Source organism: Ambystoma mexicanum, chromosome 6p, assembly GCF_040938575.1.
Source record: "Ambystoma mexicanum isolate Mex_15411 chromosome 6p, UKY_AmexF1_1, whole genome shotgun sequence".
Lineage (NCBI taxonomy): Eukaryota > Metazoa > Chordata > Amphibia > Caudata > Ambystomatidae > Ambystoma > Ambystoma mexicanum.
In genome coordinates, this window is record NC_090935.1 from 1,338,769,730 (window position 1) to 1,338,784,521 (window position 14,792).

The following is a 14,792-nucleotide window of genomic DNA, read 5'->3' on the forward strand; positions in this document are numbered from 1 at the left end:
TGCTATCGGAGTCTCTATTTGTTTGAGAATGGTGAACAGCTGCTTTATGTTCGATTTGGCGTTAGATATGCTTGTGTCTAAGGATGTTTATTCAACTAGGCATATTTCTTTTTTGTAGAGGGAGGACAATTTGGTAAGTTTGAGTTTATTGGCTTCAGATGGATGTTTTGTCCATGTAGCCTCGCAACTTCTTTTTTGTTGTCTTAAATTTTTAAGGAAGGGTGTGAACCATTTATTCAGATGGGTTGTCTGCTTGCTAGGTCTTAATTTCGTGGGGTCAATCTGGTCCAATAATGAGGTCATGATTTTGTTATATTCAAACAAACTCTCCGGGTCAGTGTTGTCATGAAGTGAGTTGAGAGTGGGGAGTATTATCGGGACAAGACTGTCCACAGTGATACTGTTTTTATTTCTGGTTAGTGTGGGTGGAGCCCTGGGGGCCGTAGTCGGTGGAGGTTTATTGGTAGAGAGCATGAAGGACACAAGGTGGTGGTCCGTCCAAGCTAGAGGAGAGATGGATAAGATGTTGGCCTGGCAGTTGTGATCTACCACCCAGTCAAGTATTCTGCCTTTCTCATGTGTGGCACTGTTACATCTTTGGATGAATTCGAGTTCTGATAGGGTAATAGCTGTAGTTGTAGCAAGCTGGTCTGATTGGTCATTGAAGCCCATATTCAGATCTCCAAGAAGAAGTACTTGCGAGGAGCTTTTAAGATTGTTGGTTAGGATAGAGTTGATGTCATCCATGAAGGTTCCAGGTGGGCCTGGCGGGCAGTATATCAGGTGGATGTTTAAAGTTTGGGCATTATTTAGAGGAACTTTGACTGAAAGTAATTTGCAAGACAGGATATCGATCTGGGTAGCAAGTCTCATGGCGAGACCGCATTTGTAGATAAAGGCGATGCCTCCTCCTCTAGAATTAGGTCTGTCATGTGTCAGGATGGAAAACCCATCAGGGACTGCTAGCATGATCATAAGGCCTGCAGCAGGGTGTAACCATGTTTCAGTAATGGCAAGAAAGTCTAAATCCTCTTTCAGGCTCAGATCGGCTACTTCTGTAGCGTGTGCTACCAGAGATCTGGAGTTTATTGAGGCTCCTTTTATTTGGGGACTCATGGTAGTTAGTGTGGTTGGCAGGGGGGCCCGTGCTCTGTGTCCTAGATTCTGGGGATATGTTTAATGACCTAGTGAGAGGCTCGTATATTTTGGCTAGTCTTTCTCTTAGGCATAAATTTCTGTCCATGGTTGGGCATGGCTTGCATAGAAGGTAGTTTGTGGTATTTGCCATGTTAGGGAGTGTCGTGGTAGGCGCAATGGGTGAGGTGGTAGATGACATGGACGGCGGTGTCCTTTTGGCAGAAGTGGTAGATGTCATGGTGTAGAGCAAAGTGCTCAGAGCAAGGATTATCATGTAGAGAGTGTGGTTAGTAGCTTATGGGGGCATGCTGCCACTAATGCAGTGAGGGATTAGGAGTTTGCCTAAGGCTAGGTGTCGTGGAGGTCTGTTAGATAGCAATAGTGTATTAAGCAGTCTGTATGTTCAGGATGAGAGGCTCTCCTAAAATCTGCGTTTGGTATAAGGGCTATATGTTGCTGGGTAGACTAGGATGTAATGTTCAGCCAAGGATATGCAGGATCAGTGTCAGTAGTTCGCCTAGGATCAGTGTAGCTTTGAAGCAGAGCAATCATTTATGTGCATGAAGATAATCAGTTAGGTTATGAAGATTGTCGGGTAATACTTCACTTTCCCTGTACATGCTCATATTTGTATGTGTTGTTGTCTGTTTGTGTTTTGTGTGCAATAATGCAATAATGTAGTAAGTGGGTTTTATTAGGTACTTATTACATGTTTCACAGTATGCAAAACTCTAATAAGAAAGCATTTATAATTTTAGTATTTAACATGGCAAGATTATTAATATTGCATCTCCATCATGTCTCCTGCACACTATGCCTATGTTACTACATGTGTATCTTAGTATATTGGAAGAAAACTTCATAATATAATGCTATTTGGATTAATGCATTGTTTAATGCACTACGTAACTCATGATATTCATTAAAATGATCCTTGACAGTACTTTCATTAACATTACAATAAGAATCCCATGTACAGACTTTTCATGAAAAGTAAATGCACATGTGATGTCATCAATGACATTTGTGATGTCATCTTTGATGTCCTGGGTGTTAGTCTTAGCAGTGTACGGTGGTGGCGTGAGTTATGGTTGCTTAGCTTACCATAACTGGCGAATTTCAGGGGCTTTTCGGTTTTACTTGGAACCATAACGTCCCTTTAACAGTTTTTTCACTGAATTTCATAGGTTTTTAGTAGCGCAACTTAACCATAACATCCCTTTAACAAAGTTTTTTCAGTGAATTTGATTGGTTTTTTATTAGTGCAACTGAACCATAACGTCTCCTTAACAACGTTTTTTCATTGAATTTAGAATATATCCAAACAAATGATTGTACAGAGGTGTATACAATAACCCAGTGAACCGCTGTGATCATTATTTTATACTGTTATTGATAATATATTTGGAACTTGGTTCCTCTAATGAAGCTTATTTTCATGTGTACTTGCATGTATTTTGCATGCTTATTTTGGGTTCCTCTGTATGATCTTGGACACTGAGAAACAAACAGAGCAGGGAGGCTATAAAGTACTTCAACGTGTTTCAATGTGTACCTAACCACAGATGGCAGCACACAGAGGAGATCTGATCCGATTTTAAAAAGACATCCGTTTGTTTATGGTAATTACCGGACACAATGTATGTGTTGTGTTAAAACAGAAATGCCTATGCTTTTCTATGTGCTAAAACATCCCATTCGACAGTGTCAACTTCGTTTCTAATCCCTGAAAGACCAGTACACTTCAAACTTCTAAAAACACAGAGTAAAATACTCCCAACCTCAAAAACCTATCTCGGACCCGACTGCAGCCAACAGGCACAACAGGGTCCACGTTGTTAAACTGAGAGGATGAGTGCTGCCCCAGCGCCAGCATCCTATAGTTTTTACAGCCAACGGAACCACCGGGCTGAGGCTGCCAACAGCACATCACTGCTCTCTTCCACTTTTTCAGCTTATTCCCACTAACTCGCCCCCTTTCCCTTTTTCAGAGCCGCCAGAGCACCAGGGGACCACTCCGGTGGTGATAGCGCGTGGGAGGGGAGCCGACTTATGAATTTCCCCGGGTGGGGGGCCCAAATACAGGAAGTGACATCACTGGCAGTTATATGACCGCAAATTTGCATGTAGTCGCCAACTTGGTGCAACGGCGCGCGGGGCGGTGGGTGTTGGCGCGCGCAGCGCAGAACAGTGGAAACATTGGCTAGCATGCACTGCATATACTAAAGTCAAGAAAGAAGGAGATTTAAGCCTTCGAGTTGCATTCCAGTAAGACATCACTACCCCTACTCCACCGCTCTATAATCTTCCAGCAACACAACTAGGATGGGAGAATGAAATGCTTGCTAGACAGAAGGTACAGCTGCAAGGTGGAATACCACCACCACCACCACCAAAAAAAAGGTTCCAGATTCAAGGGAAACGAGAAGTAAAGACGTTTCCCGATTAAAAACTACCAAGCAAGACGTGTGTGGTGCAATAGTTCAGTAAAACATCAACAATTCAAACTTACAATAGTGCTGCTGTAGATTGGCCAGCCACAAGTGAAATTTGTTAAGATGTTACCTCTGGGTAACCAGATAGAGTTAGGGATTGGGCTTAATCTTAAACCTTTCAGTGGACACATCAGATGTGCTGCTGAAGTATAATGCAATCCTGGCTGAAGTATAATGCAATCCTGGCTGAAGTATAATGCAATCAAGTGTGGTTTCAGACTTGGGGGGAAGAGTGTTAACTGCTTTTAACATTGTAGTTTACCAGAAAATCTGGTAAAGTAGTGTACAATGTTAAAAAGCAGTTACCCAGGCTCACCCTGCACCCAGGTGATGTTTGGGACTGATGGAAGCACTCGCGTCTAAATGTTGTAGCCATGGTTGTCTCCAGTGCCTTAAGTGGCACTACAAATCGAGCCGGGGCTCATCGAGGGGGCGTGGCCTAACAACGGGGTCTTGCTGGCCCGTTAGGCCACGCCCCCTCGACGAGCCCCGGCTCAATGGGCTACTGGCACCCCTGCCAGGGAGCCTTTTGTAGAGATTAGCAACCTCTCCCCTATGGGGGAGAGGGTGCTGATCTCAGCTTTTATTTTGTATAGGCTTGCCTGGCAGGGGTCAGTGCCTCGCCTATTCAGCCTTAATGGTGGCGCTGCCCCTCGCCAGCTGGGGAGGGGCAGCGTCACCATTAAGGCTGAAAGGGTGAGGCCACTGGAAGCAGAGGCCTTTTTCCGAAAGACTGAAACTCCCGCGAATCCGCGGGAGCTTCAGTATTTAGAAAGCAAGGCCTCTGCTTCCAGCGGCCTCACGTTTTCTCCATAATGGTGGCGCCGCCCACGGGAATCACTTGATTAAAGGGATGCCGCGTAAGTGCGACGCCACCATTATGGTTCAAAGGCATTTTTTTCTGAAGCCTGAAGCTCTCGCACACGAGCGAGAGCTTCAGGCTGTAGAAAAAAATGCCTTTCGTGTAGCAGTCGGGGCTGCCAGGGGAGAATAGTGGGCCCCGGCAGGGCCCCGCCTCAAAACGAAATTTCGGAGGGTGCCGGGGCCCAGCCCCGGCAGGCCCCGGCCCACTTAAAGCCCTGGTTGTCTCCATGTTTTAAAAACTCACACTTTCCGGGTTTTCAACATTCATTTGAAACACCCCTTATTCAAAAAATGAAGGAGTCAGTAAAAAAGCCAATGCTGAAAAGCCTATTTCGCACAAGTACTAAGACCCAAAGGGTAAGGGCCACTGTATAGCAGACCATGCAAATGTAGGATACTCCAGGATTACCTTCAGTCAAAATTCACCCACTGCAATGTTCCTAAATTCAGATTGCAGAGTAGTGTCCGACTGAACCTCAATCAGCTCTTCCTGGACATCAAATGGATGATGCACCACCTCCTCTGCCAGAAAAGTCTGCATCACCCAGTCATTAATGCCAGCATTTACTTCAGGGAAGTATTCATCAAAGCTGGACCTTAATGTTGCTAGGTGGCTTGCCCAGCTCCAACTGTTCTTTTGCAAAGGTCTAGCTTCCTCTTGAAGGCAAATACTTTTTTATTCATTCCTTCCTCTGTGTTCCCATGTCCACAGGAATGTCCCCAAAGGTGGGATTGGGAGTTTCTGGGGTGGTGAGTTCTAGTGGTCTTAGTTTCCTTTATAAAATACACAAATCACATAGTATGTCAACCAGACAATGTATCATTGTGTACAGCTTAAAGGGGGCCACCTGACCCAAAGCAGCACACTAGGAGATGTATTTTGGAACAATCAACATTGTAAACACACCTCTAGTTTAGATTGTAAAGAGTGCTTGTGCTGCAATTAGAAGCACCCAGTTAATAAAGTCCAGACTTAAAACACTTGATCAGCATTCAGTGAGTAAAATAACCTTATAAAAATAAAATGCAGCTTTGCATAAAATTACAGAGAATGTTGGGATTATGGGGGTAATACCGCTGAAATACACCATGGAGTCCTATGGACTCCAATTAATGGGGACTAACACTGCCGACCGCCAGACCAAGTGGCAGTAATGGTAGTACAGTTTGGTGGTATCTCGGCAGATTTACAGGCCACACAGAGACATCACCTCTCTCCATGTTGTCTTTTATTGTAAAGTGGATTACCAGGTTTCAGACCTGTAAAATATCCCTGTCTCCTCAGGTGACTTAGACCCCCACCATTCCATCCTACATAAACTTGATGCCCCCAGGCTGTTCTTCTAGTCTACTTTTGTTCTACCCATGTAGATCCAGGAATGTCATACTCCTGGTACTTTCATGGATTATTTTACTTCCTGTTCCTTAAAGCCAGGGGTCTTAAAAATGTGGCTCTCCAGATGTCTTGGACTACAACTCCTATGATCCATCACCATTGACTATGCTGGCTGGGGCTGATGAGCATTGTAGTTCAACACATCTGCAGAGCTAAAGGTTGCAGAACCCGGCGTCCAAGCAGAGGCCTGGAACTCCATACTGCCACAAGCACCTTATCATTTGACTCTGGCTCTGAAATGGAGACTTTATGCCGGCCCTTTACCCACAAACACTGGTTGTTAATATTATACCTTGGAGCTGCACGCGTTAATAGCACTAGTGCAAGAAACAGACGTTCAGGACGGGCGGTAAAAAGACTTCTGTGGGTCGTATGCGGCCTATGAGTTCACAGGGTTTGGTTGACCAGGGAATAGCACACAAGGCATGGAGTTGGGACAGGATGGCAGGTTAGCTGCTGGCAACCTTTCAGGTGGCAACCGTAAACCCATGAAGAGGGAGCGGAGATGTGCAGTGCTTCTTTGCCCCCCTGATTCTCTGATTTGTCAGAGCTACATTTTCAAAGCCTCTCTCTGAATGGAGAATGAGAGCATTCATCTCTAAGTTGACTCACACAGTTATTGTTCTGTCTGCGTCTTTCATTTGTTATAAAACAGCACCCAAGGTTGGTGGCTCTCAGGGGGTAGGGAGCCTGGGACGCTCCAAGGCACTACATTTGTAAACAAAATGAACCCCCAAAAAATCTTTTTTTGGTGACTGCACCAGTAAATCATCAAGAATCGATGACTGGGAAAGAGGCTGCAGGCGAGCGATTCCCCCTTATTTGTATGGTACAGTAGCACAGATAGGAGAAAGAGGTTGGTTGGCTCTCAACTTACATCTACCTGTTCAGTAGCACACCTGGGAGTGGGTAGTTGAACTGTCTTTGGGGTCACCGTTTCTCTGTGATAGCATATTCTTGAGGGCATACTTTTTTAATGAACATTTAATTGCAACTGCATGTGTATACCAAGTGCTTAATTTGTAAAACACACCAAAGTGACATCCCGGGAAGCGATGAAACACAACCTTTTACCTCTTGACAAAATAGGAAGTGGCATCAAATAGCATTGTTCCTTAGTAAACTACACTACGAAAAATATGGTTATGATTTCATTAAGGTGATATACATTTCATACAAGAATGGATCACCATATGTATCATTAATATCTGTGTGTATAGGCCCATATTGTCAAAATACTGTGACTCCAAGCAGACGTCCAAGGCCACATGATAATATGGTATTATATAGCACTTACCCTTAAGCTCTTTTTTATAGAACAAATATGCATACAATATCACCCAACCTGTGTTGGTACTTATATCGACCCAAGAAGGATGAAAGGTTTCTGAAGAATAAAAAATGGAGAAAAAAAATTCTAAAAAATGAATTTTTCCATTTATTTATTTATTTATTTTAAACCAGCCCAAGCATGGCCTGAAACCGGCCCTTACTCCCCAGGGACGATTTCGGCCGGCTAGGGGCCAATCCGACCCTGCTGCCACCACCCATAGTGTGACAGAGGCCGGGCCTTTGTGGGGCCTCAGGCTCCATTAGGATCCTATTCATGAAGACAAAAAAAAGCACACACATTCTTTTGCCGAGATGACCATCATCAAGGCAAAAGAAGGTGTGCGCTTTTTTTGTCTTCGTTAATAGGCTCCTAATGGAGCCCAAGACCTCACAAAGGCCGTCCCCTGTTGCACTAAGCATGTGTGGCAGGGGCCGAGGATCGGCCCTTTGGTCATTTATCCTCTTTTTTTTTTTTTTTTTTCAAACTGTGGATGTGCGCCCCCCGCTGGGCATGAGGCTGTGGCCCACCAGAGGGGCGCCCCCCACAGTTTGAATACCGCTGCGCGCTAAACCCTCCCCTCCTGGACCACATACACCAATGAGTCCTAGAGGGGAGGGCTTAATAATCGCACATTTTCGCGATTATACCCGGCCAGAAAGAAGTGATGCAATATCGATGGAAAGGGCCATCGATGCTGCATCACTTCTCTCCGGCGGGGGCTGGGGGGGCGGGCTCAGCCCCGACTTGATTTTGCGGGGGGGGCTCGGGACCCGGAGCCCCCCCCCCCACTCGGCGCCCCTGGTGCGCGGTACAAATGTCCTTTAGCATTAACATTAAGCGCAAAAATGAGATAATGAAAGGCAGGCTGGCGCCGCATGTTACACGAGCACGTTGCCATTTGGCCAAGCCTGTACTTCCCTATAAAAAAGCAGCATTCTACACAATATTTTGAACTACTGCCCACTTCTCTTGCAGGATTTCCAAAGTCTAGTTGGCCTGCGATGGAAGGCAACATGTCTCTGTTGTTGGACCCAGTGGTAGACGTGTACCAAAAAAGTAGCGGAACTGTGACGCGGGCGGGGAGCAACAGGCAACACATGCTGCTTGACAGCCAATTGAGTTGAAACAGATTTCAGTTCAGCTGTAAGTGTTATTGGGCGCTAACGTGGAGAAATGTGCTTTAACTTCACACAGAACAGTTCCGCAATGGTGAAAATGGTTGCAAAAGGTAGTGGAGCTGTTAACAGTAAACATAAGTATTGGAACTCCGTTCACCTACCGTTCCCACTCACTTCGACCACTGGTTAGCCCAGATGTGCGGAATATGCTATTTCTAAACAGCAGACTCAACTACCTCTAGTTTCACATACTAGAAAGCTCATTAAGGCACAGTCACTTTACAAAGCCCACAGCTGAGCCAAATTAGAAATGACCTGGTGTAATGGAGGCATCCTTTGACATGTGGCTTCCATCCATGCCCCATGCAGGTGGAGTTATATGGCAGGCTCATATTGTGCACTTCTCTTTTTTTAAATGGCTGCAAATAAAAATAACGAAACTCCAGCTCCCGTAATCCCTTGCTGTGGCCCCGCCCCCTCACAGTCTGCAGTGAAGCTCTACTGCCGTACGGGTATAGGTATCTTTCAGGCCACCGCTTCAAGGCTTCTGCTGGTGTTCACACATCCCTTAAAGGACAGGGCATTACACTTGGTGGGACTATGCCTTGGACTAGGAATTGTCATGTTTTCAAGAGAACACAGCTGGTATCTCCAGGATGTTACCATGGATCCTTCTCAGGGTAATGAGCGAAAGCATGCTACGACCATTCCGATCTCTGTTGAGACGTCCATGATGATACTTGGCTTCTGAATATGGCTGACTTTATTGGCGAAATTGTGTCAAATGCAAATTCTTCTGCAGTGGGACCAACTGTAGAGAATGCCATAACCTCTGCAATGTCTGCTCAGTGGGCCTCTGGGAGAGCGCAACTAACTTTGTGGCCTTCACAACGCCCCCCCCCCTTTATTTTGTGTCCCAGATACCCTGCATGTGGACTTCTCTGATGAAACTCTCAACCCATGTCAAGTTCGTTAGGGGTTTTAGAGCACGCGTGTGATCCTATGTTCAATCCGTTCAACTTGGCCCATCGAAACCCAGCAGAGTGGTTAATGTTTCCACATGTAGAAGGATTTGCTCAAAGCATCCTTAGGAAGACATGTGATCCCATTTCCCGAATGAAAGTGAAGTTTGAAAGTTCTAAGGGCCCATGGGAGGCAAGCGACCTGCCACGCCTATTCTAGGAATTCATTCGGCTACATGCCAAGACCGATTGCTTAACAGAATGTGCCCTCTTCCGAAAATATTAGATCTGGCAGTGGATGGCGGGGATCGCGAGGAGCCTTTTGATCTTTAGTAGTGGGTGGTCCCAGGGGGCCTCATGTTTTGTGGTGATGCCCACGCTTCATTTTTGCAAGTGCACAAAAGATGGTGACTTCTACAAATCCATCATAGTTTGGTTGGTCTTGTGGAATAACCAATGGTAGATACCTTCAGTTGTTTATTGTTTGGGTATGGTATTGTTGTTATGTTATGGAGATTTATACCATGCACCGCTGCCATTTCCATGGCCTCCAGGTGCTCAGGTGGATCTGAAATGAAAGGAGGGCTAGCGGAGGGTTCGTTAGTCGGGCAGAGAGGGAGAGCGCAAGAGAGTTTTGCAGTGCTGTTCGTAGCTTCAGTTCGGTAAAAAGTGGTCACTGTGTTTGGGTTTCCTCTAGATGGCATTGGTTTGTCTGTATGGAATTGTTTGTGTGTCTGTGGTGTAGTGGTGGAGATGTAGTGTGTTATGATTGAGTGGAATATCGGAGAGGGTGTGAAGTAGGTTTTGGTAGGCTTAGTAGTAAGAAAGGTGTCTGTGTCCATGTAGGCTACATTGTTTTATTTAGACTGTAATTCCTTATATGGTGGTTGGTGATAGTATGTTTTTTTTCCTTTGGGGCAGGCCAGTTCGGTTGAGTTGGTTTTGGTAGTACTATGGTTTGTGGTATCTCTCCTGGGATCGAGGGCGGGTGTTTCTCTTGAACAGTAGTTCCTGTTTAGGATGGTGAGTTTAAGAGCCAGGTTTTAAGTCGTTTTTAGAATCTTAGCTGCTGTTTTGTTGTTTGTATTTCCTCAGAGAGTGAGTTCTAGAGCTTTGCTGAGATGCACGAGAAGGCTGATCCACCACATGTCAGTTTTGAATATTGCTTTGGTTCGAGGTAAATGTCCTTGCTGGATCTCAGGGTTCGTGTCTGTAGATGTATTGTATCAGAAACGGGGCAATTCTTCTAAATTGTCATTGCCCTCGATAAGACTAGACATTTTATTAGACAGATGTTTCAATCATGGGTCTCTGCCAGGGACGGATGGTATAGGGGATGTCCATCCGCCTAAACTCAACAATTGTGAACAAAGTAAAGAAATGCAGGATCAATATACCTCTTCCAAAGTAGTGGTCAATCTCAAAGGGCTGATTTCAAACCTAAGTACTTTTCACATAACTCTCAGATTAATTCCAGCAGGGGGTCAGATTAAACATTATTTTAACAAATAGGTGACATTTCTCAAGAGATACATCTTTTCTATACATGATACAGGGTTTTCAAATAGAATTTTTGTGCGCTTAAGTTAAGAGAACATCCACACAACCGTATCACTCCTCACAGGCCCAAGCACGTCTTATTCATATCATAATTGAATTTGTCAGTTATGGCAAAAGAGAGCTATCTAATTGGGAGTGAGATCAGATCAGAATTTGTACAGCAATATATTCCTAGTGAGCATAAAAGGACGCATGTTTTTCTCCTGTGTTTAATCTGAAGTTCGTTAATCGCTATATCATTTACAGACATTTCGAAAAAAAGAAAATTGCATTGTTGACAAAAGTGTTGAGGGTAGGGTATTGGTTGGTTTAACTGGACTTCCAGGACACCAACATCTTCCTACCCATATCTCACCAACAGAGGCACTTTCTGTACTTTATATGGTGCCATCCAGTATTTCAATTCTGCTCCTTGCTCTTCAGGTAGCCTTCATCTCTGTCATGTGTCATGCAGTTGTTGCCACCAGTAACAGGACCGTTAAGGGCAAAAGGAATATGATTCCCGATGTACCTGGATAATATACTAATTATGCGACGAAGCATATTCCATTTAGAAAAATGTGCATGTCGTGGGTACGCTGTTTCTAGATCTGGGTAACTAAATCAACTGGGAAAAGTCCGAACTTTACCCTACTTAGAACATTTCCAGTGTGTTTGCAGTGAATTGTGGGATGCCCACTTTACAACATTCATGCTCCAAGATTGTGTTAATAAAGGAGATTGCCCAAGTACTCACTGCAGAAATAGCAACTTTGAGACACTTAGCCAGGGTGACGGCTTTACTGTTGGCAACTATACGACTAATATTTCCAGGTCTATTACAGAATGCCCTGGAACAGTTCAAAAGGGGCCACTCACAAACAGGTTCTTAATATTCACGTTGGGTCTGAATGGCTGCAGAGTTATAGGGGTCAGTGGGTCACGTGGAGGTGTAGAAGGGAAGAGCCATTTTCACCTCATCTCCAGATCTTCTATTAGAACCCGATGCCAGTCTATTAGGTTTAGGAGATTGGTGCGGCCAAGATTCCACTGGCTGGAGATGGTCTCAGCAGGAATTCCTATCCTGTTTGCAGATGTTTGTAGGGTCCCTGGCAGTTCAGGGGTTTGCAAAAATAAAAGCTCCATTGCAAGAAATAACTGAGAAGATGCAATATACTAGAAGTCAGATACATCGGCAAGTTGGGGGATCAAATCCAAAGGTTGGACAGATCTAGCCACAACATTTTGGGAACTTTTTTCGGCAAAGACAACTAAAGGTTCAGTCAGAATTTCTTCAAGGGAACCATAGCCAAGTGGCAGTTTGGTGCTGAGTTCACTGGGTAGACCAGATGGGATGGTGTTTACACAGACAGGTATTTGTGACTTTTCAGATAATGCAAAGTCCTTTGGTCCTAGACCATATTGCATCACGCCTCAAAACACAAAATCCAGAACTTTTCAGCTGGAAATCAGAGCCCCTACCTTGCTCTGGTGACAGATTCATTTTCTCAGACGTATGGTCCAAAGTTCATTACGTATTTTCCCCCTTTGCTATGATTCCCCGAGTATTGATATGTGTACAGTGGCAGGGAGCAGAATTGCTACTGGCAACTTCATTTTGGCCGTCCGAGTTTGGGTACCCGTGATTTGTAGAGATGGCCAGGGATTGCCTGGTTCTGAAAGAATGATGGGCCCTGTGCATTGCACCCACAGGTTCTAACAGTCTGATTCCCAGGGCGCGGCTGATTTTGAGGACAGGTGGGCACTATCTGGCACTGAGCAGATGGCTGCTACTCTCATTCACACATCATGGCGTCCAAGTACCATTCTGCCATAGTGGCTGGCATGAGCAAAGAGATTCCGTTCTGGCAGAAGTGGTCCATTGAGTGGACTTCTAAGCGGATCTGACCCCTGTAGAAGCTTTCTCTATAGTAAATATACACAGATCAGCTATTTCTATACATCACTGCCGAGCTTGTGGTCTTCAAGTGGGAGAATATCCTTGAGTTTCTAGACTTCAGAAAGCCACTATGGTTACAAACTCCCCCTTCCTCGATATTCCTACACGTGGAATGTGACGATAGCTCTCCCCTTACTTGTAGATTGCCCGTATATTTTTGAATTATTTTAAAGGTATTATCAGTGCTTCTACATCCTTACATCCGCCTCTGTTTAGTCGATCTAATTTTGGTCCCCACTTTTTGAGCGAGCATGGTCGACCCCTCCTCCCCCCCCCCTTTGTTTTCTTTTTCGTTGGGGTCCCACCCATGTGTCCTACCCCCACTAACTATCGTTTTCCACCCCCTGCCCTTCATTCCTCCCTAACCCAAACATACATATATGTATGTAGAGGGTCGCCATAATAAAAAAAGTTGCGAAAAAAGTTGCGACCGAAATCAGCCCGACCAAACGGGGGTCGATGTAACAGTGGCATGTCGTCATCAGTTGCACTGATTACTGCTTTCAGTGCGGCACGTTTTCACTCCCCAAACACAGGTGCCAGATGGCATGATGCACCAATAGACCACACTGTGAGCAGAAGTGGCCTGCGCCGCCACTCTGGGCGCTCCCCATACGATCCACTGGGGAGAGATCTGCGCAGTCAGCGCTCCAATCACGGAGCTGCTTTGCCGGCTTGGATTGCGGGCCCTGGTGTGCAAGGAATGTTGCTGCTCGGCTGCTTTATTAAGTTGCGTGGCTATAAACCCAGTCCAAACGTGATCTGTTCTTCATAGTAGCTGGAGAGAGAGCACGCAATGTTCCTTGTGAAAACGAGCCATTGACAGTGTTTAAAGCCTGGGACTAAAATAGCATCGTGTGTGTGTGGCTCTCTGCTGCAGTAGCGTGGGTGTGGCCGGAAGCGCCAATGCATTTGCGAATGCATGTGGGGAAGACTAGGCAATATGTCTGATGCTGCATTTTAAAGGAATGTTGTATTTTAGACATCTTCTGTGTAGTCCTGATTTCATAGATTGGGGGGTTTGATGGTCTTATTATTGTGTGCTCACTCAGACAATGGATTTGTTTCGCTTTTAAACTTTCTAAGCGCTATACATTTAAGTAGTGGCGGTCTTTGAGTGTTGCACATGTTGTGCTTCACTGGGATGATGTGTGTTTGTTTTTGAGGGCTATTCGTTTTTCTAGCATCTCTCTCCATGCTTTTTCGTGGTGTCATTTTAAATGGTGGAAATGTTTCTTTTTATGTACATGGGTAATATAAATGTATGTTACGTACCATAAACAACTCAATACAAAAAATTGTACACCCCAGCTCTCTTAAAGTCATCTTCTAAAAGCACATGCTTCTCATTAAGAGAACAAATAATGTGCCCATAGTGTGGGAGGACGGTGCTAGCCAAGTGTGCTTTAAAGCTCCTAGCACACATTCTCCCAAAAATGGGCCTCCAAACCCAACTCAAACGTTTTGCTGTAAAAAGCAACACATTGTGATGTCCTGAAACTCAGACAGCTTTTGGTTGGTGCCCAGGATTATGCTTTAACCTAGCCCAGGGTGTGCCACCTTTGGCTCTCCAGATGTTTTGGACTGCGACTCCCATCATGCCTCGCCACTATAGTGAATGGTAAAGAATCATGGGAGTTGTAGCCCAAACCTTCTGGAGAGCCAAAGTTTGCAGACCCCTCTCCTAGCCATACCTAGATTTAGTTGCAGCTCTGTTTTCTTTAAGGTTTTTCTAGTGGGGGAGAAGGTAGCCAGAACAGTGGTGGTAAATGAATGAGCTCCTGGCCCTGGAGTTCGTTTCCCACACTAGGACTTAGTTGCGACCAGCTGAGTTTAAAGTTTGTTTTCTCCTCCTCTGGACCTCGAGCAAGGAAACACAATGGTGCCAAGAGGGTTGGGATGGCCAGGCGGATTGTTTCAGTGTGTTGCTCTTTTATTAGAAGTTCCCATTTAAATTTCCAGTTGGATCAATGCCTCTCTCCATACAA